The sequence below is a fragment of the Anopheles stephensi genome, chromosome 3 (assembly GCF_013141755.1).
Source record: "Anopheles stephensi strain Indian chromosome 3, UCI_ANSTEP_V1.0, whole genome shotgun sequence".
Classification (NCBI taxonomy): Eukaryota; Metazoa; Arthropoda; class Insecta; order Diptera; family Culicidae; genus Anopheles; species Anopheles stephensi.
In genome coordinates this window covers 50914830-50941424 of record NC_050203.1, presented here as the reverse complement: position 1 = coordinate 50941424, position 26595 = coordinate 50914830, and the positions used below count along the sequence as shown (strand labels likewise).

The window sequence follows — 26595 nt, the reverse complement described above, 5'->3', positions numbered from 1 at the left end:
GAAGAAGGAACAGAGATCTCGCAATTAAATTGAATGACAGGTCTTGACAGCCTTAGTTTGAGATATTGCGCTTTTTGCTGTTTTTTTTTAAATATTTGATAGGAAGATATGGTTTACTTACTAACTTATCCACTTCTTGGTCTTGGCCTGCTGCAACAAACCTCGATACCACTCACGCTCCAGCGCCGTCGTTTCGATTATCCCGGTTGTTCTGGCGGACGCATCAACGCCATCACTCCAGTTCAATTTGGGCCTAACATGCCTCCTCTGTCCGTGTGAACGGCCTAAAAGGACTTTACGGGCTTGGTCCTCTGGTGTCATTCTCATGACATGACCAGTCCACCCAAGCCGCGAGAGTCTAATTCGCAGCACGATAGTGAGACCATCGTATGGCTCGTAGAGCTCGTCATTGTAACGGCTCCTCCATTATTCTTCCACACATACGAGGCCAAAAATTTTTCCTAGGAGGTCGTTAGACCAAAAAAGAAGAAGAAGAAGTCCCAGAACCGTCCGTTGCCACAGGTTTTTTTAAGTGGAAAAGTTTCCTCAGGCTGTAGTAATCTTCTGCTACATAGGAGAGTCTCAAACCAATTATGTCTATGTCTATGTGTCTATGTGTTGATCAATACGAAAGTTCACAATATTTGATTAGGCCAAAATCAGATCAGTCAGAATGCTTATTTGTATCAAGCTTAACAAGTGACATCATGTTCGATTAGAAAACTATTCTAAACCTGATTTCAGGAATAGCTACACTTAACCTCAATTTTGACATTGACACAGTTATTTCATTTTCTTCGTCTTCGTGTTCGTGGCACTACATTGTCAGTCCTGCGCACGGGAGGATAGTCTAGATGAGATTTGATCCCAGTTGTTTCACAGCTTTTTTAATTATCGGAACTTTTGTGTACTGACTTTCCATCCACAGTACCGGGCTGGTACCGAGTTGCGAGTAAATATTAATACTGTTTGGATATAAAATACATTAACACATTACGTACGAAGCCTGGTGGTGTGTTGCGCTGCATTGCTAGGTCGCCGAGGAATCTAGCTGACCAACACGGTTGTGTTGGTTTGTTTCTATATTTCTCAGAGGGGTGTGAATTTTAGCAATCTTCCGATCCCATTCCATGTTCGTTTGATTTTCGTTTGTTTGTACTTACCTCCATTTACAATGTTGTTCATCTATGGAGATGATCTATTTTCAACAAACAACGTGACTTTCTGAACACAATTCCTGACGGAGGCTGGCGTTCAACATTGTTAAGCATTGTTTATCATTGCTTCTAGGGTGTTGTGCGCAGAGTTTTTCCTGAAGCAGTACAATCATGCGGTCCTCAAGTAGTCTCTCAATTGATTATCAAGCTACGCCAAATGAATAAAGCTTTGCTAGGATAATTCTGGATCCCCAATTTTAATAACAATCTTTCAAAATATTCTTGTTGTTTTAATAGCTTCTATGTGCCTGTAAAAATATGCAATGCTTTACCATGCATCCTAAGAAATGTTAACATATTTAGCACAAACAGTATATGCACCAATATGTTACGTCTGCCAATAGCACTGAACAATTATGTTACTAATTCCAAACAAAATGTACATATTTTATGTTGTCTCACTCACATGCATCCCTTTCTAACCTAAATGTCTAGCTCTCAAAAGAACGATCACAGCTAATAATATATGCATTGGTTTTCCTTTTACTTTCAGGTAAGTCCTTCGAAGAAACCCAACCGACCGAGCTCTGCTGCTCCTCATTGAATGTGCAGATATATTCTCGTTTGTCCAGACCTGACCACAAGGCTGCCAAAAGGGCATACGGTTATTTAACGTTTTTTGTTAGGTCGTCTGTTTCACTTCATTTCATATTTTACATGCATATTGTTTTGCGGTATGCATAATCCTTTGCCGCCACTGCCCTGCACATTTTTGCATATTATTAACACCTTGACCCTTGAAGAAGAACGTCGTACAGTAGATGGTCCGTTCCTGATGCTGTTGCTGCTCTGCTACCCGGACTGATCGTTTTATTTTACAGCGCAAAAAATCTAATTATGCTTGGCCTGGAATTAATCTGCCTCCCTGCAGGAGATCACACGGGAAGTGCATCGTGGGCTCGCGCAGTTAGTCTGGCCATAAATGTGTAAAACGAAGTGCTCCTAAACAAAACGTTACCCATTCGCTGCTCGGCCGGCCTGTCAGGCTTAACTCTTTCGCGTACAATTTAACCGGGTGTAGCGTGTGGCGGGTCAAATACGGCAAGCCGCCAACTAGTTTGAGTGAATGTGGTTTTTCATTATGTGGTGCATTTCACACCGTGACCAATAATCTGCCTGGTCGCTTCGGGCCATGATGGTTTCCTCGTTTGTCGGAATGTCCACCAGAACTTTGATTTCAGCTTTGTCCGGTGATGATCCGGCGCGCCGCATTTGCTTACGTCTTTGCTTCGTCAGCGAATTTTGTACGATTTTATGGCTCTCTGCTGCATTCTCTCGCGCCTCCACGTGTATATGCGCTTTATGATTTATGCCCTTGATTTTTGGTGGTTGCATTCGTTCATTCGTTCGCGTTCCGAGTGAAGTTGACCGAGGCGAGCGAGCAAAAGGTAGACGCGAAGTTTTTTTTATTACTTGTTTTCAAAAGACACACACAAACACGTGCTGCAGCAAAAACGGCTCCCAAGGGAAGAATAAATTTTGGATTTTAACAGCATCGTGGATTTTATGATTGTGTTGTTTTTAACAAACCCGGGAAAGCAAAAACACAGAACAAAAGAACAATCAGAACGTCTTCGGTCTGCCTCTCTTTCTCGAGTGCAGGGAACAGAAACCGACGCTATAGTTTTGAAACGTGACTGCAGAAAGAACATTATTACTGCGTCCGGCCGGCCAATTGCTTCAACCAACCGATCATTGGACGCTAATGTGCAAGGAGTTGTACGTTATCTGGTGAAGACGCTGAGTTTAGCAGTTTATAGAACCATCAGCACAGAGAGAATGCAGTTTTCAATGCAGAGATGCATCTGTGTCTCTTGTTACTGTAAATGAAGCGCTAATATATTTTGCAAAACAAAAAATACATTTTGATCAAACATTTGGCTGTTTTTAGTTAATTGGTTTAGAAGAAAATTTTTAATCAATTCCCATTCGCCTAGTACTTGTGGGTTTGGTACTGAAGTTTATTCAGGATCGTGTGAAGTTTATTAAGACCAACCGTTATCGCAATGAATGGCTGGAAAGATTTTATTTTTCAACATACCGAGCAAAGTGCGAAATGTTATGAACCCCTGTGTATGTCCAACAGCTTCAACGCTTTCGGTTCATAGTGCGTGACCAACTCGCATAGTTCGGCTAGCGCCCACCAGGTGATACAGTGTTGCTCAATTTCAAATTTGCTCAAATCGATTCAAACTCTGTTTCTCAACAAAAAACAGCTGTTTGAAACAAGTTAGAAATCAATTCGGTTCTTTTAATGTTTTTGAAACTTTAAATAGCATTAAACTGAGAAAACTTCTTCTTTTTCTTGTTTGGTTCTTCACTTCACCTTCGAGAGGTGTCGGCTTGCCATTTCTGACTTTCCATGGGCTTGGTTTAACCCGTAGCTGAATAGTCAAGCCCCGCAGAGTTCAGGGAGGTCTGGATAGTCGTGCTATTGAAAGACATGCACCGCTAACTCCTTGGCCAACAGACCATCCCAAACTGAGAAAGCAGATCAGGGTTACGAAACAAGATGAAAGTTAACTAAGCACATTTTGAATTCGGTCTTGGTAATATGGTTGATTATTGGTTATTATGGAACGGGTATCGAATTCCACCCGGACAGTTATTTTCGCTCTTAGCAAGGACTTTACAGTCCAGGTTTTTGGAATAAATAAGTCTTGTAAGCTATTAGCTATCCGGTATGATCTAACAGATTTTCAAGTCCAAAGTTCAAAGAAGAAGAAGTTTATATTCTCATTTTGTAGAGATAATGAACATAACTGAATTATATGGCCCCTTTAACATAGTAAAAAAAAAATTATGTATATTTTAAAAAAAACTTGGATTTCGTTTTTTTATTCAGCAAATACTTGTGCTCAATACAAAGAAATTTATTATGTTTTTTTTAAAGTCCTGTAAAATGAAGGATAACTTGAAATACAAAAATAGAATGTCACACTGCTACGTAAACTGATAGCAATATGTGAAACATCCATGCCGCTATGCTAAAAGCACATGGATAAGTAGAAAGAGAAAACTGCTTTCTTCTCAAAAGAGATGTCCAATGCGGGAAGGTGAAACAGCAAGCAAACGAACACGTTTCTTCTCTCTTTTCCTTACTCACTTTTGCACTATGGTATATCTCCGGACAAAATAACTATTAATTTGTATATAGGGATTAATTTAAAGGTTCAACATTTTTAAAGTTTTTAGAAGGATGGCGAGTACATATTTTGAGTTCTGAAATATCTTTATGTTTTTTTTAACAGAAGATACAATATAGAAGAAAAAAAAAGCTACCATAATAATCTTAATGTTGTGTTTTAGAACTCAATATAAAGTATGTTATTAGATACATATTAAACGCTTTCTTATTAAAAGGTTCTCAACTTTACACTTTCAATTATAAAGGTTATACATGACAAATAAAAAATATCAAAAATTTTGTCCACCCTGTTTCCAATGTGCCTGGGGTTTAAACCACGAACGTGCTCGCACGTGGGGTTGGTTGGAATTGTTATTATTTTGATCGAATCAGTCGTCGCGAGAAGATCGTCTGTCTGGTGCGGCAGCAGCGTGTTGCTGCCGGTGCTGCTGCACTCGGCGGCAACGCGTCCAAATTCGCGTATGTTTTTTTTGCTACTTCTGAATGGCTGTCGTGTACAAACCAGAGTTGTTGGGAAGAAAAGATGCGCGTTTTCAACCATTTAAATAAAGAGAAGATACGCACAGTAAAGTAAAGCTAAAGAAGTGATGTTCTGTGGTGGTTTTGTGTTTAACCCTTCAACCGTGCCTTGTTCAACCGGCGTTTGATTTGATCCGGGGGGTTGGATAAATTATTTGACCTCCACGGAAGCGATTGACAGCTGTCATATTAGCCGGAAAATAGCTTTCACGCGCGTGTCCTGTGGAAACTCGATTAAAATAACCGCTCCACGGTCGACCGCCCATCAGTGCATGCATGACGAAGGTGCGGATGTTAATAAATTAGCACCTAATCGTTTGCTGACTGCACCATCCGCAAGCGGGTTGCCGGATCGCCTGTAACAGCTTAATGAAGTGAAAGATGTGAAGGAGGATATCCTTGCAAGCGTTTATGTGATAAATGATAACGATAAAATGCAGTGAAATAGTGCCGCCTTTTAATATGGAAAGGTTTTTGTAAATATTAGACGTAATGATGAATAGTTCTTAGAGAGTCGTTCCCAAGTGAAAAGTGAAATGTTGTGTGTTAATCATGCTGAAATTCAAATGTAATGCTAAATTCATGTATCGACGAAGAAAGAATCTTTTGATAATACGTGCGCGTGTGTATGTGAAGGTGTAAATGTGTGAGCTCAGATTCAATCAGAAATGCTGGTCTAGACCGCCAGCCGATAAAAAATACTCAAGTTCCAGGTAAACTTCGATATCTACTCTTAGCAATTAAGTGTTTAAGGTTTTTGAATGTACGCTACAAAATTTAAATGAGTTTTATAGCATATAAACCTCTTTCCTATATAGAAAAGTACTTGAATTACCTTGAGCCTGCTTCGAAATGCTCGTAAAACACAAATTAAACGCATGGCAAATGATGTGATCATAATTTTAGCCAAATACTTTAATCATACAGTTTATTACGCTACGCCAAGTTTCGCACGGTGCATTAATACCATGAAATTGGATTTATGATCCTCTTGCTGCACAGGCTGTTAATTTGTTTCCCCACCGAAGACGCCGGGAACGGTTGTGCGGAACCGTAAAGATTTTTGATTTGGCAAAAGAAATAAGTTAAATTCTCCAAACTCCCGATCCTACCGTGAAGCTGCTGAATGCCGAACGAATCGTCCCTTCGCTTCATTATCGCACGGGAACCTCCTGGGTGCCAGGGTTGGCCAAGGGTGAGCCTGTAGCGGTGTAGCAAAGCGGCGAAGGATGGTTATTAATGAATTAGACGAAATGCAAACATATTTCATGTGATCAAGGTCTTCCCGGGAGTCTGTACGGCTTGCAACCGCTCACCAAAGCAAGCCTCAGACCACGCAACAATGGAGCTCGGATTTTCGTGTCGTGTCCAAAAGCAACAAGAAACGAAGAAACGAACTTATCTCCAGCGCAACCGGGTTCGTCCGTTCGGGTGTCGATAGAGAAAGACGCCACAAATATAGGGCTTAGCCGGGAAGGGACTGCCCCGGGAAGTGGCCGGTAGACGGACCAACGCAAAACAATAGCATTCCGGCCGGAGTTAGGCCACCACCGCCGTGACTTGGAGGGGTTCCATTTGCACATCATTCAGCTTTAAAGGGGGTACTGAAGTGTAAATTAAAAACCAAGACCAATGCTGAGATGGGATTTTTTTGTTGTCCCACCTCCGCTGAGTTCTGTTGTTCTCTCGCGGGTGGTGGTCCTGGATAGTGTTTGTTTGCTGCTCTCGCATTCAAAACGGATGCAGAATAAATGTGTAAATGGCTTATATGGGAGGCTGATGATTAACATTTTGAAGTACATCATCCTCAAAGAAATCTTTAATAGCGGTAAAATAAATATTAACAACTTTTATCAAAAATTTATAACGAAGTCACACCTTTTAACGAAAATTAAGTATATTAGTTGAATGAGTTAAAGAAGTGATCATTTGAAGATACTTCCCAGCGAGAGCTATCGCCGTCTAATTATATCCCATGCGCTCTTTCAGGGCTTGTTTCCTCATATTCTACAGCATGATCTTCGCCCATACTTCTCAATGCGTGTCTAGCCATCTCGCATCTGATCAATCTTATTCAGATCAAAAAGAGATGATGTGTTCCCTACCGTGATGCGTCCTCTTGCCGAGATTACCGTTCCCGGGTTCTATGCTCTCCTAAGTACTGATGCTTCTTCCCGTGACCGAATAAATCAGATCTCGGATTCTTACAGTACCATGAACGCACCCTCGAGGGGTTTTTGTTTGCCAAAGTACAAAGATACTTAGGCAAGTATCTAGCATGTGCCCTCCCCGTCAGGGCTCAACCCATTCCTCACAAGATGCGTGCCTTGTGAGAGCAAGAATTTTTGGCGTACTTTTTCTTTCCATTGCTTATTTTTGGATAGTCATTACCTGACGTTACTTGGGTCAATGGAAGTAGATTAATTGGTGTGTACCACCCCGGCATCACCCTTCTTCCCAAAAGGCACGCCACTGATGAGCGGGCCGAGAAGGATACGTACGCGGGGCAATGTATTATTTTCATTCTGTGCACCACCTTGATTTGGTAGTGCGAGGGGCAGGGTGGCAATTACGCCCGGTCCCATTCGGGACAGGAGGACAGCAGAACAACTGGACCGGGAAAGGCGGAAACGTCCACCAACAACTCATCGGTTCGATTCCCGTGATCCATCCAGCCGACCGGGGGGGGGGGGGGGGGGGGGAGAGGCACATCTTGCGGTTTGCGGTTAGTTGGAGGCTTTTGTGTGTCTTCTATGCTACGGTTCTTGCCGTGCATGAAGAGGACCCGTTCCAAGAAGTGTTCGACGGTATGACGCTTGACCGGTAACCGGTGATGAGTTTTGGTCGATTTGTTGTTGGCCGCGCGCGTGTTTCGGATCTGATGATTTGTGAATGGCTTTCAATTAGAAGCGTTCCAGTGAAGGAAACCGCACCCGTACCCGTTCCCTCCCGGTGGAAGTGGACACGGGAAGCGAAGGTTCAAGTACGTATGTTAATTAAAATAATTATATTTTTGGGAGTCAACGGTCCGAAGAGTCGTTCTATTTTCTGAAGAAGGCTTGGAAGCTGTTTACGACAAGATTTGAATGAAATTTTAATGATCGATAATTTGATAGTTGTTTCTTGTACATCTTACATTCAAAATGCGGTGTGAGGCAACTGAAATTGGTCACGTTCTAACATTGATACGAGTTTCTTGCAATTAAAAAAAAAATCTCTGGATCACTGGAGATTCCTTCGCCACGTTTTATTCGCTCCCAAACAAAACGCTGCCCGTTCGCTAATCATTCCATCTACAAACGAGCGAACCGCCCACATTGTACCGCCGTTCGGCACCATCTTCCAGGGCAGAAGATCTGATTGATTCTATGTTTATATGTACCCAGCGAATCTCACCCGGTCTCAGGACAGCAGGAAGGAACGCCGAGGAACGCCCTACAATCAACACTTTACTAATCAAAATTAATGATATTTCTTCTCAATTCAATTACAATTCGGCGAGAGGGCCCGTCGGAATTCCGTGTGCAAATGAATCGACGAAGCGCTTCAGAGTCGGGTCGGGTTTCTTTTGCTGCCCTCTCATGAATGCCCAACACAACACTGCGGCCAAATCACGATCGGCGGATCGGCGTGTTTGCTGGTGCCGCTATCCTCCCCGAAAACTAGTCGCGCTAAGTATTACGTTGGGATCGTGCATGAAGTCTAATTTTCCAATCGCTGCTTTGTTCGCCTGGGTTCGATTCTGTTAGCGCGCTCGATTGGTACGGGATCAACTATGTTGAACTCGTTAATTTCTTCTAATCATGGTACGGGACACGAATGGTTCGTGGGCGCTCTCTTTCACATCTTTTGTGAGTGAACGGTTGGACCAGGCTAACCTTTCTTAGGTTGACTGTGAACAAGAAGTGAATTCTGGATCGATGGACGGAGTACTTGAAATCAGAAGCTGTTCCTGCTGGAAGAAAAGCTATAACATTACAGCTTTAAATAGCTTTAAATTTTCCTCGTACAATGTACTACATTGAACTGAACATTGTCACCATTCATTGGTTGCTGCATCATTTGTGTATGCTCCCGTTTTGCTGTGGCTTACTGGTCGGAACCCGTGCGACCTACAACGTCAACGAACGAAGCCAACTTTGCTAACCGCAACCACAAAATTGAATTTGTTTCGAACGGCACAGTCTCGCGCCGTCTGCCGGAAATTAGCTTAGAAAGCGCCCCATTGTAAGCCCGTTGCATCGTTGCATCCAATGCATACGGTTCGGGGGTGGCACACCCAAACACCGCAGCCACCATTCCGACGGTTGGGCAACTTCCGAAACCGAATCTAACTTTTGTTTTGTTGTTCACCGCTAAACCGAGCTGTTCCACTGTGTCACAACATTTCCGGTGCCGCACCTCAATTCGATTCGATCGAGTCCAGAATGCCGACTGGGCGATTGGAAGTGTGTTGGACTTTAACTTTTTTTTTGTCGGAGAAAACATCGCTGACCAACGTTTGCCATGCCGTGTCATCAAAATATTTCTTCTCCACACACCGATAGACTCACAAACCACACAAGTATGATGTTAAAAAATCGATTTTGGAGCTAATTTACGAGTTGTTGCCGTACGTCCGCGACCATGCTCCACTCCACAGCCTGTACCAACCAGCGACTTGTGGCGAGAGATCGCTTAAGCATTCTTCCCTCACGCCATCGATGGTGGCTAATTTATTAATATCCGATCTAACGCTTTTTATCGGCCGGCTTTTCTCTCCCGGTCGGAGGTGTCGCCTGCGTTAGTCCAGATATTGGTCGCCCGAGTCGATTATTAGCTCAACTCAAATCACGGCTAAGCGGCGTGGTGGGGTTGTGATGATGCGGTTGGGTGCCGGGGTTCACCAATAAAGATCACCCCCGGGCTGGTCAGGATGCTGTCAATGCGCGCGTGTTCGAACGTTGGTTTTGTTTGTCAATTTTATTTCGCCGTTTACGATCTGTCCGACCCCAGCGTGTCGTGGTTGTTTTAGAGCGGAAACCTAATGAAAGGATGAGTGAGGGTGTCTTCTACTTTTACATAGAATAAATATTACAAACTCATTCCAGATATTTTATGTTAAGTATCTTATTGAACCCGATGAAATTGCTGCTGATATCTTTGATTTGTATATTGTGAAACAAACAAGCTGTTTTTTTTGTGGAGTTGCAACGCTACAATTGCGTTACTGAACCTTAATAAATTTTGGATTTAGTTAGGCCTCGGCCCAAAAAAAAAGATCTCGGCTTTTCTCCGGATATCCCAAAACATTCAATATTTTTATGCACCTATATTTGGAGTGTTTTGTATCGTAAATTAAAACAATAAAACTCGAATAAACCCCCCCTTCGGTTTTCCACCCTCTCGAGCGGTTTGCAACTTCCCTTCTGCGGGGCCAGTACCGCCGCGTCCAATTAATAACGCAAATTTATGCTATTAAGCTCGAGTCAAAGGTGTGTAGAAATGAGTTTTGGGGCCAATTGAACCTCGATCGGCGGATCGAGCAGCACTTTTAACCACTTCCCCGGGCGACGACGGTGACGAAGTTTTTGAGGGAACTGGGCGGAGCTCGAAGATTTTTGGCACGACGTCGTACGGGAGACGCGTTTTATCTGTGCAAAGCAGATGGTGTGTGAGGATGGTCGATGATGATGGTTATGTGATTCGTAAGTAGTCGTCGCAGCAGCAGCAGCAGCAGCAGCAGCAGCAGCAGCAGCAGCAGCAGCAGCATGGCACAGCGCATTGGCCCGCGGCTAATTCGATCGATCTCATCGGCGAAGCGGGGGGTGGGGTGCTATGGATTCGGAAAACGGGGAAAAGGAATGCTATCACGGGCGACGTTGGAATGCTTTTTTGTTTTGGACCCTCTTCTTCCACTCGATCGTCCGTATAATTCCATTTTTTATTGAAATTGGTGTTTTACCTCGAGACCGCGTTAAGATCACCATTTAGACAAATTTATGAAGCTATTATACTAATTAATTCAAAATTTGTACCATGGTTGGGTGTGATGGGTGTATGAGTGTTTGTGTGTGTGTGTTTAGCTTTAAGTATGTTGTTTTTTATGGTTTTTCGAAAATTGGCCTTCGCTTCGGTTTGCTATAATTGGCAAACAATAGATAAAATAAAACAAAATGGCCGGCCTAAAACAAACATTTTAAGTGGACTACTCATTCAAGTATAGGAAACATAAGATTTGAATATTGAGATTTTAAGATTTAACATTATAGTTTGTTGCATGTCCAACATAGACTAGTCTGAGTATCATGGATGAGAAGTTATAACCAAAGGCAAAAAAAATTGAACCAATACAATGAAAAGAACGGAAAGGAACGAAATTACATCGTAATCACCACCACGGTCCAAATCGATCGATAAATGCACGATCTTGATTGGACATTATCGATCAAATATGCTTCGCACCGATCACCTCGCCCCCGTGCACAGTACGGTGAGTTTATTTGATTTAAACCTAATTGTTCGTTCAGTGCTTGCGAACTTCAATTCGATTCATCGCCGGATGCGCGGGACCGGAGGGAACACCAGCGAAGGCGAAAGGCAGGAAATTTAATCATAATTTGTTCAAAATTATTTCCCCAAATTAGAGATCGTAATTACATTAAAATTTAACCCCAAACCCTCCAACTTCGTGGTGCGCCGGATGGGTTCGCCGTTTTGCGATCGTTCAAATTATCCGATCTTTCGGTCTGCCAAAACGAGATAGAGAGAGAAAGAGAGAGCTCCCGTCAGTCTCGCTGGCGAAGATGCTTTCTCTAGCGTCTTCCTCACCGTCAGAACGAATTAGAGATCGTTCGCCAGGAGGATTGCATCCGCGGTGGAAACTCCTCGGCGTTTGTGCGGGGTGGATAATTTCAAATCAACTTTAATCTACTTCAATTTCCCACTTCCCCCAGTATGAGGTTGATCTCATCACGCGGAACCAAAAAAGCAGTTGAAATCCTGCCGAATGTTCGAATCACAAAATAACCGGTGCACATTAGGGGCTTCCCGGAATGGTAGAACGCAGGCCATGGCTGGCAATGGTAATAATCAAATAAAGAAATTTATTTCAACGCCACCAATCGAATGGCCGACGTCCACTTGCGCCGCGATCGAGGCTCTGCAATTAAATAGCAATTAAACACTGTTGGGGGGCGCAGGGTGTGAAATCGGATGATTCATATTTCCTGCGTTTCCTTTCGGGCTCATTGTTAGACGCTCCGAGAAGCGGTTCTAGCAAAAGCTAGCATTGAATGCAGCTGCTGCTGTTTGTAGCGATTCCTTTTACGGTGTAGTGTGAAAAACTGAAACAAGAAACATGTTGTTACGCGCGCCCTAAAGATTGTAGGGTTATGGGCACGTTTCTTCCGTTCGCAATGTTTCGAACACCGGGAAACGAAATAGGTAAAATTTCAAAGGACCGGTTGGTTGGTGAGTGGAACAGTTTAACTTTTCTCGGTAAAGCAAAAGTGGAAAGGAAACAGCACCGCGCCAATAGTCTGTTGCGTACGGCTTTTAGGTGAAATTACTGTTATTAAAATGTATGAATGGAAACCCCCACCACACATGCATGGAGCATACTCGTCTATTTTTGGGGCGTTCATCATATTTTATGAATGATTGTTCTGTTGTTGTTCGCACTTGAATGCTGTTGTAGTTTGTTGAAGACCAAAAAACAACATTCAATTGTCGGTGCTGGGTCTCTTAATCATTCGAACGCGTTGTGCAAGCGGACCCTAGCGAGCTGTTAGTTTTTTTTATCCACGGTCACATGCTAGATATAATTTGAGGGAACTTGGTACGGAAACAGTAACCGTAGGTGCGTAGTTGATTAATCATCAGCTGAAGAAGTCATTACGTTTCGGAAACAACCCTGGAATGACTGGAAAACAGGCACATTTAGCGATGATTATGTTGATACTGCTGTGCGAGAGAAGGAATCTTTCGATCAGACTATAAAACATTCAATATAGTTATCACCATAATGGGTACGATAGGGAGTACGATCGTCTAATTTATAATTCTTTACAACTTACTAGAATATCATTTTTGGCGCTATCAGACGATAGACCGGTAGCAGAAGACCGTTCTCCACAAGGCAAGATCGGAGATCGGAGGTCTTGTTCAAACTATTCAGCCTTTCCGTTTGAATATCCAACTACGGGTCAAATAAAAGAAAATTAATACAATAAAGGCAATGGAAGACCTATCCATGTTGTAGATCCACAGAAGAAGATATAATTTAAGTTTTCTTCATGTTTTTGTTTAATTATCATAAACAGGTGTTCGTATAGTTGTGTTGGGCACTGTATTCTACAAGCATTATCCAAAACATGTACAAATGCTTCGGCAATAATTTCCAATGAGTTAAGTTTTGCTTCTCCATAGTCCACTTCACCTTGAGAAAGGTCCAGCTGAAAAAATAGTCATTTTTAAGATGCTCACCATGCCCGAGCGACAGCCGAAAACCATTTTCAACACTCACGTTTCCGCGGTTTGAGTGTTGAGAACATTTTTCAAAAAACTCCAGAGCGTTTGAAAGTTTCAAGAAGACTTACGAAAATAGGAAATGAAAAAAGGATTAAAATTTATATAGACCGATCAAAATGTTGCATAAATTTAGACCATCCTAAAATTAATTGAATTCAGCCCTCATTTGCATCACCCTTTGCATGAGAAACAATCATCCTTAGGACTACACAATCTCAACCATTACCAGTTCTTCACTACCCGCATCGTAGCGAGATTCGCGCAATCTCCGATGCGGGTTCTTGCATTCAGTGGGGTTAAGAGGTTGTCGCAAAAGATTGACCACTCAATTGCGTGTAGTGTGAGTGGATCAATTGTAGTCAGACTTTTCCAATTGACTAAATCATTTCAATTGGAAGGTTCGAATTTATTATCAACATGTATGTTGGTATGCAAGCTTTCGGCAATACAATTTTTTGATTCGTCCGAAATTCGTTTTGCTATTCGGATGCCTCTCAATTGTTGACTAGAGGAACATTACTTGACATTATCATAGAGTGAACCTCAGGTATCATTTTCAGATCTCTAATTTCATTGATTTTAAGCATTGAATTTTAACTGGTAATACGTTAAAGCTATTCTATATGAATAAAGCATAAATTGGTTTTAAATAAGCTGCTCTTCATATTCAATTTTTCATAGGCTATAAAAAAATTTAAGGTGAACTTTTTCTTATTAAATTCTATCAAAATAAAATTCTCTAAATCACATGTTGGCCTCAAAACATCAGTTATATCCACTTAAATCCGCCCTTTCCGTATCATAAAACATATTAAAATCGTGTTGAAAGTTTCAACAAATTGCAAGGAAGTATATTTACCTGCATTCCTACCACAAAACTCCACGTGTGTGTGTGCGGCGACTTGCTAGGACGTGGATTGCATTTTGTGCAGCGAGCCGACGGCGTCGATGTTTAACGCGTTCCGTGGGTAAGCCAATGCTTATCATTGTCGTAAATTATGGTGCAACATCTTTATAACAACGCTTGCAAACGAAGAAGCGACGGACGGAATGGAATGGCATGGCATGGAATGACAATAAATATAAAATAACATGGTTTGTTTTAAGACGCGAATAGTTTTACCTGACGAATGAAGTTTTCGGAACAATGGGTAATGTTTTTTTGCAAAGCATTTGCTTTGGTATATTTCGATGTTTTTTGCGAACGTAATACTTTTAAAACGTTGCATTATTTCCTTATCTTGCTTTTGCAATTATTGCAACCCTTATATTATTTAACATCATTCAATTTATATTTCTTCTTTCTGGTATAAATTTACGTCGGAAAGTTTTCCAAAGTATCGCCACTAATAAACGCGTGAAGATAATGATGTTACCACTTACTCTAACTCCACTCTTGTTCCATATCCATCGAATGAACATGTTCAACATGATTTGTTTAACAACCGGCAGTCTGCGCGATGGCTATAAGTTCGCGCTTCCCCAGCCCAATGAATTTGGTACAAACTGGTGAACAAAGAATTTAATCATCACTCATTACGTTGTTCAGAATGTGGCGAGAATGACGAAAAGAAGTAACAGCCAAAAGCAACGAATCTTCACCGATATTTCGTGGCCAACAGTTTCCGTGCAGGATGCAATGATGTGCAACTTTGATATCCGGGTCGCAGGAAAAGATCCGAAACTAAATCATCCGCCACTGTCGCAAGCCCGCTGAAAAAGTACGTGTGGTGAGATCTGATGACTATTTTCCGTTTGTGCATCACTCCAGGAAGACAATGTTGTTAATCTTTATTTAATGCATATTGCGCTTCATAGGCTGCCGACACTTTCATTTCATCATTAGCGGTGGCACGGACATTTATTTCTCTGTCCCGTTGTGTGTTTCACCGGGCGGACTGGCTCGAATCCCGTAGGGTCACGAATAATTTAATTCCCGCTCATAATTCCAGCCCCCCCAAAACGGCTGCTACCGGGTTGCCGAGTTGCCAGAGAGTGGTAGCATTGATTTGCAGAGTAAAACTGCAACAAGGATGCGCTTGGGCGTGGCGTGTTGACGCATTAGCGTACGTTTGCTGATGATCCGATTCGATGCGATGGGCGGACAGCCAGCCAACCAGCCAGTGTTTGCAACATTGTTTACCAGTGCGGCCGGCAGCGAATGATCCGAAGGAATGGTGGCAAATCGAGGGCATCAATTACTGCTAAACGGTTGGCAACAATGTTGAGATGGAGAAGATGTGATTTAAATTATCAGGGAAAATCCATTTTTTTTAAATCATTGGACATTGTGAGCAGGCTCCAAGTTTTTCGAAATACGTCCCTTCGATATTTCCTCAAAAATGTTTTTTTTTCTAATACTTCAACTACTGTAAGTATCAGATACAGCAAAGGGAAACACATCATCACCATCATTAGGTCCATCAACAGGCAATCAAAATCGCCGAGAACAATCGTCATGAGCCCTAGAGGGGGCCAGATCGATTGGCCAACGGAGCTCGTCTGTCGGAGCACCAGAAAGTCAAGCAACCGTGGCAAATGTTTGATTGCGTGCATGGCGCAAATAAAACGTTGCACTTGTAATGTTTGCTCTGTCGCCAATCAAAAAGTGCAACTTTTCAGTTGCAATAACAAGAGACGAGAGCATTTTATTTAAAGGACAGCATTTTTTGCTCTTGGGTGATGGAACTCGTATCGCAAGTTACGCACCGTTTGGATTTGAATTGAAGTACCACGTAAATAATACAGTCCTTAACACAACTATACGAACACTTGGTTTTTAAATAATAAAAGAAGAACTAGCGATACGTTATGTGTAACTCTAGTAAGTTGTAGATAATTACAAAACACACATTTTCAAGAGAAAAGTATAATTTTACAAACACTTTAACACATTTTTAAGGCACCTGTAATATGCTCCACGTAACATAACTATACGAACACCTACGGAACATATAATTTTTCCGTTATTGTAACGACTTTAAAAATCGTTTAAAAATACAAGTAGCTTAAGACAACCTTTTTTTTAAGTGAATTTATTTTTGAAGTAATTTACTAAACGTTTTTGGCTGCCTGCCATACGCGAAATAAACAAAGTGTGAAAAATGAAAAATAAATATTGGACATTTATAGCTTTGCTTGGTTAGGTATTGTACACTACATGACAGACAGCAATAGAAGCGTTTGAACCACGTGTTGTTATAGTTGTGTTAAGGACTGTAGAGGTGTTATATCGCTTTTTTTCTGTTCAACTTAATGTTAAAAAGCAATAACACGAGTAAAATAAAATAAAAGTATATAAAAAAGGAATGATGTGAAGCTCACGAAAACACTTACCTCGATCGAGCTATGTTTCAAAGTCTAAAATTAATGATATCAAGGTAAAATTATTTTAATTAATACCTTCAGCCAGTTTTTAACCTCAGGCATCGGCGAAAAGAATCGTGGAACGAACGCAGACGTTAAACTTTAAGCGATCCATGCACACGTAAAGGAAAATGTTTTTTGTTTTTGGCTGGCGTTGATAATCACGGTGAAAAGCTGAAGAAGAAGGCACGATGGCCGCTTCAGGATCGTGATGTAGCGATAGTACCACCGAATGTGTTTACATCGCTTCTTGGATGTTAAACCAAGGTACCGAAGAATTAGAACTATAATTAAAATATAATAAGATAACCTTGAGTAAAACACTTGCTAAACAAACCTTGAAGTTTAAGCACAATTTTACATGAAAATAAGCCTGATAGAAGTCCAAGTTTTATTCCCGATAAAAGTAAACTAAAAACCGAATCGAACCATAGCTCCAAAAACTCCGCTCCGGATCATACGATAAAGAGTGATGCGCTACCCAGATTTTGTGCTCCATCCCAAACCGCAAGCCCACATCCATGCCACTTCCACCAGGCCTGAAGTGCATAATTTCACCACCGTTGCATGTCTGGCGTTTAGTTGTGCAACATTCGCTTCACCAGAAAGGAAATAATTATCCTTACATTCTCGTCCGTCCGTTCGGTTTTTCGCAGACAGGAAGCCCGTGTTGCCGTCCGAGCCTTGGCGGGAGCTGCACGCTCTGCGCCTCGCATACCTGTGCGCCAGCAGACCTAATTTCGTGCGATTATTAGGCATAATTATTGCGATTGAGTATTAAAATTATGGTTTTAATTATGGAGCAGCTACCCAGGATCGGAGGATCCTTTTGCCAGCATGAAACACTGCAGTTGATCACACGAAATTAGTTCACACACATTGAACGCACCAAAGCGGGAGACCTGTGAGGAGGGCTCTAATTTGTTGTAGCTCAACAACAAAGCAGAAATGGGGCTGTTTTTTTTTGGCATAGACGATTAAATTGCAGATTGCAGATCGGACGATCGTCTTCGTCTGCTAATTTGGTTGGATGTTGCGCATTGGGAAGCGCTGTTCTTCCCAGAAAGACTTGCTGTGTGCGTCAATCCTCGGAGGGATATTAATTATTTCCTTGGAAGTGCGAACGGCGGTCCCGCGAGATGTGAAAGCTCTTCTAAATATCAAATGTTTATATACAGACAGATATATCTTAGCATTACATGGCAACATTATAAACAAAAGTCTTTAGCAATGAGAACCCCCAAAACCTTTTCTTCCGAATTCTTTGTCACCTCGCCGATTTGATGTCCCAAAACGGCAGCTGCCCACTCGACGGCATCACGATTACGATTACAGTTGCCAACGAACCGACACCGAAAGCCTCTTTTTGGAGGAACTCGAAATGAGCGATGAGTGTTAGGACCTTACTGCGCGACGGGCCGGGTAGAAGAAAAATTAATAACTTAATGACTGTGTTATGACAGCTGAATAAATATTTAAACTACGGAACGAACGCGCTTCGTCGTTGGGCGTTGGGTGAAAAATGTTGCCACCGACCTCTTCCCGCATTAGCCGTAGAAGGGCAAAAGACCATTGAGCAAACGAGCCCCCCTCGAGTCAATCTATCTCACTTTGTACGAAGTGTCTCCGGACACGCTTCGCACCAACCCGCCGCCACTGAGCATGGTTGGGGGGGGGGGGGGGGGGTTTGAAAATTTTAAAAATAAATACCTCACAAGATAGATAAAGGATTTATGATAAGGTAAGTCACTGGGCTTTTGGGCCTCCGCGGACCCCACTTAGCCTTTACCCCAACCCACCCTCCACCGCTGTCACCGTACGGCGTCCTATCACTCAATGTCAGCGACCCACGGGCTGCCAGTGGTGTAATGCTTTGGCACGCACGCACACAACCAATGCCACCTTCGCGTATCAACCGGAACGTAATTAATTACTGTCCATTAGGGAGGCAATGATCGGCTATCGGAAATTAATGAACGAAAGTAAGGTTTCGGACGATGGCGACGATCATGCACTGGCGCGTTTGGAGATTGGAACGACACGTAAAGGCGACACTGTTGGAATCAGCCCGCCTGGACGGGACGGGGCTTCCAAATGAAGAAGTCGATGAATATTGAACATCATATGATTCGTGTGTTTGATCGTGGAAAAGAACAACACAGGAAGATCAACAACGATGATCGTCAGACGGTCGAGCGGTTCAACATTTCGACTGATTCGAGGGTGGTACTGGATTGTAGGAGCTTCACCACAGAGGAGCGAGGCATGTTTCTGGAGGTAGAAAATCTTTACTCATTAATAACCATCCCTTTTTTCAATCCGGGCATCGTTGGTGTCCCGTCGGGATTCTTCATTTTGTTCGGATTGTACATTCTTACGGATCTCTACTTCATCAGTATCTGTTTCGACGCGTTCAAATAAATATATCTTTAAACACCTTCCCGGACTGACCAATAAATGTGTTGTGGTGATATTTGTATCGTGTTGTTCTTTTATGGTAGGAGTTGAGATCTTTGGTTATTTGAAGCTACAATTTGGATGCTAAGCATTTGTTTTAAAAAAGGGGAAAAGTATGGAAAACATGATTTGAAGACTTTAATTTAAAAAGCGCAGTTTGATGGGACCAAGTTTAAGCTGTCCCAGGCAATTGAAGAAAATATCAATACGCTTTATGAATAAAAATGACTTCGCACTTAAGTTGATTCCAGTGTGAATCAAATTCCAGAGTCCTAAGCGCCAATCAGTCTTACCACAATACTTTGGAATCTTCTCAAGTCAAAATGCATGTCGCAACAGACGAAGCTGGGATTGTTCTATACACATGTAGCGAACCAGTAGCTGATGCAATAACGGCGCTGGTCTTAACACGGCGGGAACAGAGTTCAAATCCCATCCAGACCCGCTTCCCCGTACGCAGCACTGTCTACCGTGCTGATTGCCTAAAATCAAGTCACAAAGAGCCAGATATCCCGCAACCTTTCGAGGTTGTTGAAGTGCCAAGGAAGACTGTGTATATGTATATACTCCTATGAGACATGAACCCTGTTCGAAACATATGAATTCTTCCTTAAATTCAGAAGAATAGAGAAGAAGGTATCTGAAGGATTTTCTGTCCTCCTATGAGTGGAAGAAAAATGAAGGAGCCGTTAAAATGACAAACTCTACAAGCTGAACGGTGAGCTACAACATCGTGGCTTATACTCGCCCGGCTCCGGTAGGCTGGTTGTGTCATGAGAATGACACCGGACGACCCATCCCATAAAGTCTTTTTCGGCTGTCCAAATGCCCGGATGATGGAGGCCCAAAGTAAGATTCATTGGAACGGCCGATACGGTGCTCAACCACGAGCGCTGTAGGGGACTTCTCCAGAAGATCTAAAGCACGAAGCGTTTGTAAAGCTTGAAATATGAGTACAAATCGAAGGAGTCTTTAAGCACAACTGAGAAGATCACCCTGATCTCTGACAATGCTCTCCTTCATAGAGTCTCGGACCTCGTGTGGCTCGCGTATCCCTTTGGTCTGCATGTATTGTGTCTGTTGAGCTAAACAATTCGTTACTTAAAATAAATAAGCAATAGGCAATTCAAAATCCCTGAGGTGTCGTGAAGATGTTCTTCTCTGAATATACTGTTTCACCGCTTCAAACCCGATATTTACAAATGAAGCAATTGAACAATTTGTATGATAAATTATTATTATAATACTACTACATCACTGTTTAGTGTTAGTTTGTAGCTTACTTAACACACCTCAAACATCTCACTAATGAAAACTTAGAATTCCGTTGCCGAATTTGTCACATGTTACCAATGTTTCGTGGTGGAGCTCAACCAAATAAACACATATCTTATCGTATGTCGAACAAGCAGCAACAAACAACCATATTTAACTTATATTTCGTAGCAACACGTCCAACGCTGGCGCAAAAATCAAACGAACACGTAGTGTGTGTCGTACCGCGCGCGTATGAAAGAATCTGAATAATTTATTCATCCTTCCGATGTTGCACCACTTGTTGCCGGTGGTGCTGGGTGTGCCGTTTTGGTGGATTAGGTTTTTTTTTCGGCCCCGAGCGCGTCCAAGGCATGCCTGGTGTCGATGCGTGGGCGAAAATGTGGCGTTGTTCCTTTGTAGAGCGCATGTTCATCGATCGGTCTTTCTGGGTACGTTTCGGGAGTTTTGGTGCTTTATTCCATGTTCCATCTGACATCTTACCGTTGATCTTTTTTCCAATAAGCATTTAAAACTGCACCCAATGAAAACTATATGAATTGGTGGATAAAATTATTAGGAATAGTCTTCAAAGTGCTTTCCATTCTCTGAAATACGATAATGCTGAATAATTCTTGCTTCAGGAACCAACGTAAGCCCGCTCACGATCGCTTGTTAAATCCCGAAGATTTCTTAAAACGTATCCAAATTGCTAATGTACTGGTTCACAAATGGAGTTTGGGGAAAAAAAATCCCAAAAATAATATTTCTTCCAACATGACGTTCGCTTGTACCGGATGATGTCATTGGAATGAAAGCTTCCTTCTCCCCTCCCTTTTAGCTACATTATATCGAAATTAATAAACCAATCCATCGACCGATCCGAGCGAACGGAGCGTTACAGTACGCCGGAGAATCCATTCCCTAATCAGCGATCAGCGTAAGATATTGGGCGCGTGTGGCGTGGCCTATGGAGGTTTGGCTGGCTGGCTGGCTTCGGGAGACGCCTTCAGTCACCGCCTATCTTGCACACCTGATCGGTCGACCCGATCCGTACATTCCTTTGGTCCTCGGGCAGAGCCTGGCGTGTATGTCATAAGCAGGCTCGCCCAACCCATCCGCGTGTGCCGATCGTTAGCTGCAGATAATGGAATTAATTAATCTATACAACACCGGACGACCTGCCAGAGATCGATCGGGTTTTCTCGGCCCATTCGTCAGCGGTGGCGGCGGCCGTTGCTCAAAACATTTGTAAATCTCCCAAACGATTCTTCGTCATCTTTCCTTGCGTTTCGTATTGCACGCAGCACGCTATATGGACGTAGTACATTCAGATAAATACAGCATGATCTTTTGATCGTATCTGACAGTCTGGAGGGAGAAAGAGAAATATCACTCAAATGCCCTGAGTCATACTTCATAAAGGCACGCAGTATTTCTGCTTTTTCTCGCAACCCCGATCGAGGCAGATCACTTGACGTTTGAAGTGCGCGAACTGTGTCGAGGTATGCCTGAGGTGCCTTATCCGGTGGGAACTGTGGCCAGAACCATGAAACTCGCTGATGATCCAATAAAGGTGACCACCACCGCACGATTGTTCAGCTCATCAAACGTGCCAAAGCGTGAAACACCTCATCGATCAATTGATCGAACTGTGAATGTACGGAATTCATCAGAACGTTTCCGATATGCTGTAACACTAGCGCTTCTCTGGACAGCTGGCAAAAAAACGATGGATTCATTGTAGCCAATTACAACCAAAGCCACCTAAAGAACGTGTATCCCATGCCGAACAATTTAGCATCGATTCACGTATGTTTTTTAGCATAGGAAAATAAAGAAACGAATTTAAATTAATTCCACCATCATACGTTACTCAAACGTCGTCTGCACGTAGCAAAAGATCTCAGGCCAGGAGGTTACCTGCAAAGTCCTGGCTAGCTTGTTTTCCCCATCCCAAGCCGGATAGCGAGCGGCTTCCAACAAATGGTAGAGTGAAATAATTTTGCACTTAACATTCCACTCAGCGCGTGTGAATAATTGTGTTCAAGAGTGTTTTAGTGCACTGCGAAACAGGCCACATTCTTATTTGACGGACCGAGAATGGTTAAATGTATAAAATGTCTTTCATAGGTTTGGTTTTAGACAGTGGCTCGTTGAAGTAAAAATTGAAGACATTGAGTAATGTTTTGAGAGGATTCGGACTAATATTTTGTACATAGAATCAAACATCAGAATCCAGATATTAAGAGAACTTGTTCCGCCTTTTCTAGCTAGCTGACTTGATCGTACCTGAAGTCCAGCTATTCAAACTCGTGAAATGAGCATTTAAAGCTAAGTCTTTAAGATCCGGGAACATTAATTATCAACTCTGCCCGTTTGACGGTTTTTCGTGGGGATGAGGAATAATTTTGATCCCCTGTTTACCATTGGAGCTTATCCCGAAAGGGGATGATAAATACAAAAAAAAAACAGCCGGGTATTATTCGCATTTTTTGGTAGAGAATTAATGTTACATTCAATATTCAAGACTCGCTCACCGTCTGCCGTCGGCGGCAATGTTTATTGCGTTCGTGGCGTACCGGTTGGAGTTGGAACATTTATTTTTAATTCTGAAACTATCGCACTCCTGCGCCCACCTCCACCCAAATCCGTCCCAGAAGAATTAATTGAAGAATGATGATGAGAGGCAAGAGCTCGACAACGGCACACGGTGACATTAATTGATTGACAAAGAGCCAAAAGTCGATTGAAGTATTTATGGTGCGTTGGTTGACTTGCGTTAAACCAGCATTTTTTTATGACACGTATTTGCTTTATTTATGGATTCAGTTTTTTTGAAATAATTTAAGATGATACACCTTAACCCAATCACTGACTCTAACAATTTTGTTTGTCTCTTTCTAGGTAAGTTCCCGATTGGAGTTGGTGTGCAACGAAAACTGAAGTATTTTATTCCAAATAGTTCTGTCCCAGTGGCCTGATTAACAGTGGCTCAAACATCGAAGTTCAATTATCGCAAGCAGAGCTAGATAAATTGCTTCGGCTCTTGATAAAACTCCCATTCGATGTATAACAAGCTACTGTCCCTCAATCAACAAGCTCCACATATCCAAGACAGCGACAGCACTTAGACCTTACAGTGCCATCTTCTCATGATGATTACAAAAATAGATGGTTCAATCCACACCAGGGCGCGGGGTGTAATCTGTAGCACCGCTCAGCCCTCCCGAACAGCGCCGCTCATCATTGGCGGTCTTGGTCTTGAGCCTCTCTTGGCTCGATTTCTCACGCTAATCATAATTATGCTATTCTCGTACGAAACGGAAACACCGAATAGCATAAGTTATGCTGCGACAACCAGTAGCTTTGCAAGCGGAGGCAACTCAGCGCGTTAGAGCTAACGAGTCTAGCCTGCACTCCGTTCTTCTTCCCAACGATGACAGCCACCGGAACCGGTCCCATCGGTCATTTCTTGTCATTTTGCAGGCTTCCGCAAACTCGTTTCGTGCAACAGGGTACGATGAGTGCGATGGCTCGTTCAGGCCCATTTTCTCATCAATGAAGACGAGTGGCAATCGTGCGACAGGGAGCCGGGTCATCTGCCTGGTTTTTCTGTTTGAACTAATCTCATCTTGAGCATCGTAAACGCTAAAACAACCTTAAGCTTCGATATACACTTCGGGAGCTGATTTATTTTTCCACCTTTAAGCTTATGGACGGGCATATGATTTTACTCTACTTGAGCTAATATTTTTTATACCTAAACTAAGCGATCTTTTCTTTACAAGCCCCTTCATTAGAAGGTTTATTCCATGCGCATGTGTTCATGATTGAAAAAAGGGGTAAAAAGAACACATTACAAACAAGATTCTATGGATTCGTTTCTGCGCATTACCTGAAGACAATGGTCCGGATGAGTCGTAACCAGCACACGGTTTCGTTTGTTGCTCGACAAAAATTTAATCCGTTTTGCGTTTGCGGCGCTACCGACTTGGACGGTCTATTTTACACATTGGCGAAACAAACGCGATCCCGTGGAACACCGGAAACGGCGAATCAAAGGGATTGTCAAGGGGTTCCAGACTTTATCCATTGTCTGGGAAACGTGAAAAGGAATATTTAGCTCCTGTTGCTTTGGGTGCTCTCAGGAGCACAATAGGTTCATGGAAGGTTTCATACGGTTAACATGGGGAAGAAAACTCTGTTTTGATTATAGTTTTTATCCTTAAGAGTATGAGAATTGTTACCATTTAGTTGTACTTGCCTGTTGAAGATACTTAACACTGCAGTTGTTTAAATTAACCAGCATTACATATATCTTGTTCTCAAACCACCTTCAAATAACTATCTGACACGTTCTTAAAAATAATTCGATTCCTTGATTTGTTAACACACCACAGGTCCGGTACGGGTTTCGGCTCTTGCACCCAAATTAATCTTGCACCGCGTGTGAAAAAAAGGCAATCGTAACGCCCAAGGAGTTCTTGTCTTGTTAATTCTTCCCTGATCATGTTCATATCTTCCTCGGCCAAATCGTACCAGTACGATGCTCATCTGCTCATCTCAACAGCGCAGCAGACCAAGACCCGGAATCGTTAGAATCGGTTGCACCAACGCAGACCACCATTTCAGCACGAATTGCGCAAAACCACCACAACTCCACGGCACGGACGTGCGATCGTACCTCAGACGCCTCGCGTACCGCACTTCGAACAGATAATTTATGGTTTATTTTTATTTATCGATCGCGGCATTTTTACCCCCCTTATCGTGCTGCTTCTTTCAGCTGCTCGTCGTCCTTTACCACCGGGTGAATCCTGGCGAGATCTTTTCGCAAGAAGGAATTGATCTCTCGGGATGGACCCCCGTTCCGCCGCGGAATGCACGCGGAATTGCAACGTGTGAGCAATCGCGGCCAATTCGCAGCTATCGGCAGTATTAAATCGGTGTCGATCAAGATCTCAACCCCATCCACTGGCGCAGGATTGATGCGGAAAGATACGCGGCGCAGGAGGAGAAGGAGAGTGATGATGAGGCTGCTTACGATTACAATCGTGATGCGCGCGAAACCAATGTCGCGGGACACTGAAGACACCGATGACTTTCTTAATATTGATGTATGGATTCATTGAACTAACGCGAGCAATGGACGGACAAGAGGTGCCTGCTGCATCACTGATGCACTTGGTGCAATCGATGACCCACTGCGGCGATAGGGGAAAAGGGAAGCAGCAACGCCATAAAAGGGATAAATGTTATCCCGTTGGAATCGGGCATCCAGGCTTTGACTTTTTCACGATATCCACCACGACTCGAACGAGTATCGAACACAATGGATGCGCGCGCGATTATCCTGTTGCGATCCATGGTCGCACGGTTTCGGTGTGCCGCGATGATTATCTGATTGTGAAGCGTGCTTTTTGTGGTGCGTTTCTTTAGAACGATCAATCTTGCCGATAAGCGTTACCCCGTTCGGAGACGAACTAGATTGACGGCTTTTGCAGCAGCGATGTGGATTATTTTGCAAAAACGGATCACAAAGAACCTAGTTGGTTGAAGTCGTTGTGATGCATATAAGGGAACTATTCTGACGTTGGAGCTATTACTACACAAAAACCTAAATAAGTACCATATTACTCAAAGTCAAATTACTAAATATTTAAAATAATTGAAGCAATCCTTAATTTGCCTTGAAATATAAAGCTAAGGCATGCTTCCTGCAGTAAGCCGCTATTTCCGCTGAGAGTCTCGCACGGGTGTAGGAATCATTGGTCCCGGTGGCACCTTCCAGTCTCCGTGTCTCGGACCAAATACTTTGCCAGAGGTTTCCTGGGCTGCAGTGAAGCGAAGCGACACACACACACACACACAACTCAACGCTGCCAGGGGTGGTACTGTGACGTTGCGTTAAATTTTCCTGCTCTGCACTCTCCACTCTACTGCTACGGTTGGCAAAAATATAAAAATAAAAACCACCGCGACGGTTTCCTGGGCGTTGAATGGGCGTTGCATATTAGCGCTTGGTCGAGGCCCATTTATCACCGGGCTAATGTGCAGTACGCGCGGGTCGGCTGTCGATGAACCGCTCGCGAATCTCGCACCGTTGTTGGCTGGGGTCGC

The 26595-nt window shown here is 42.9% G+C and overlaps 1 protein-coding gene across 7 annotated transcripts in view; it reads left to right on the top strand.

The window, feature by feature from the left end:
- The window catches only part of LOC118514508 (dedicator of cytokinesis protein 11), an 84379-nt gene that overhangs the window by 29409 nt on the left and 28375 nt on the right, over positions 1–26595 (top strand). The window contains exon 1 of one of the 7 annotated variants that reach the window (XM_036061450.1): positions 5581–5597. The exons of the other annotated variants lie outside the window; for them this stretch is intronic. The gene's annotated coding sequence lies outside the window, so the exon portion shown is untranslated. Of the gene's footprint in view, positions 1–5580; positions 5598–26595 lie in introns of those variants that run through there. 7 annotated transcript variants of the gene reach the window in all.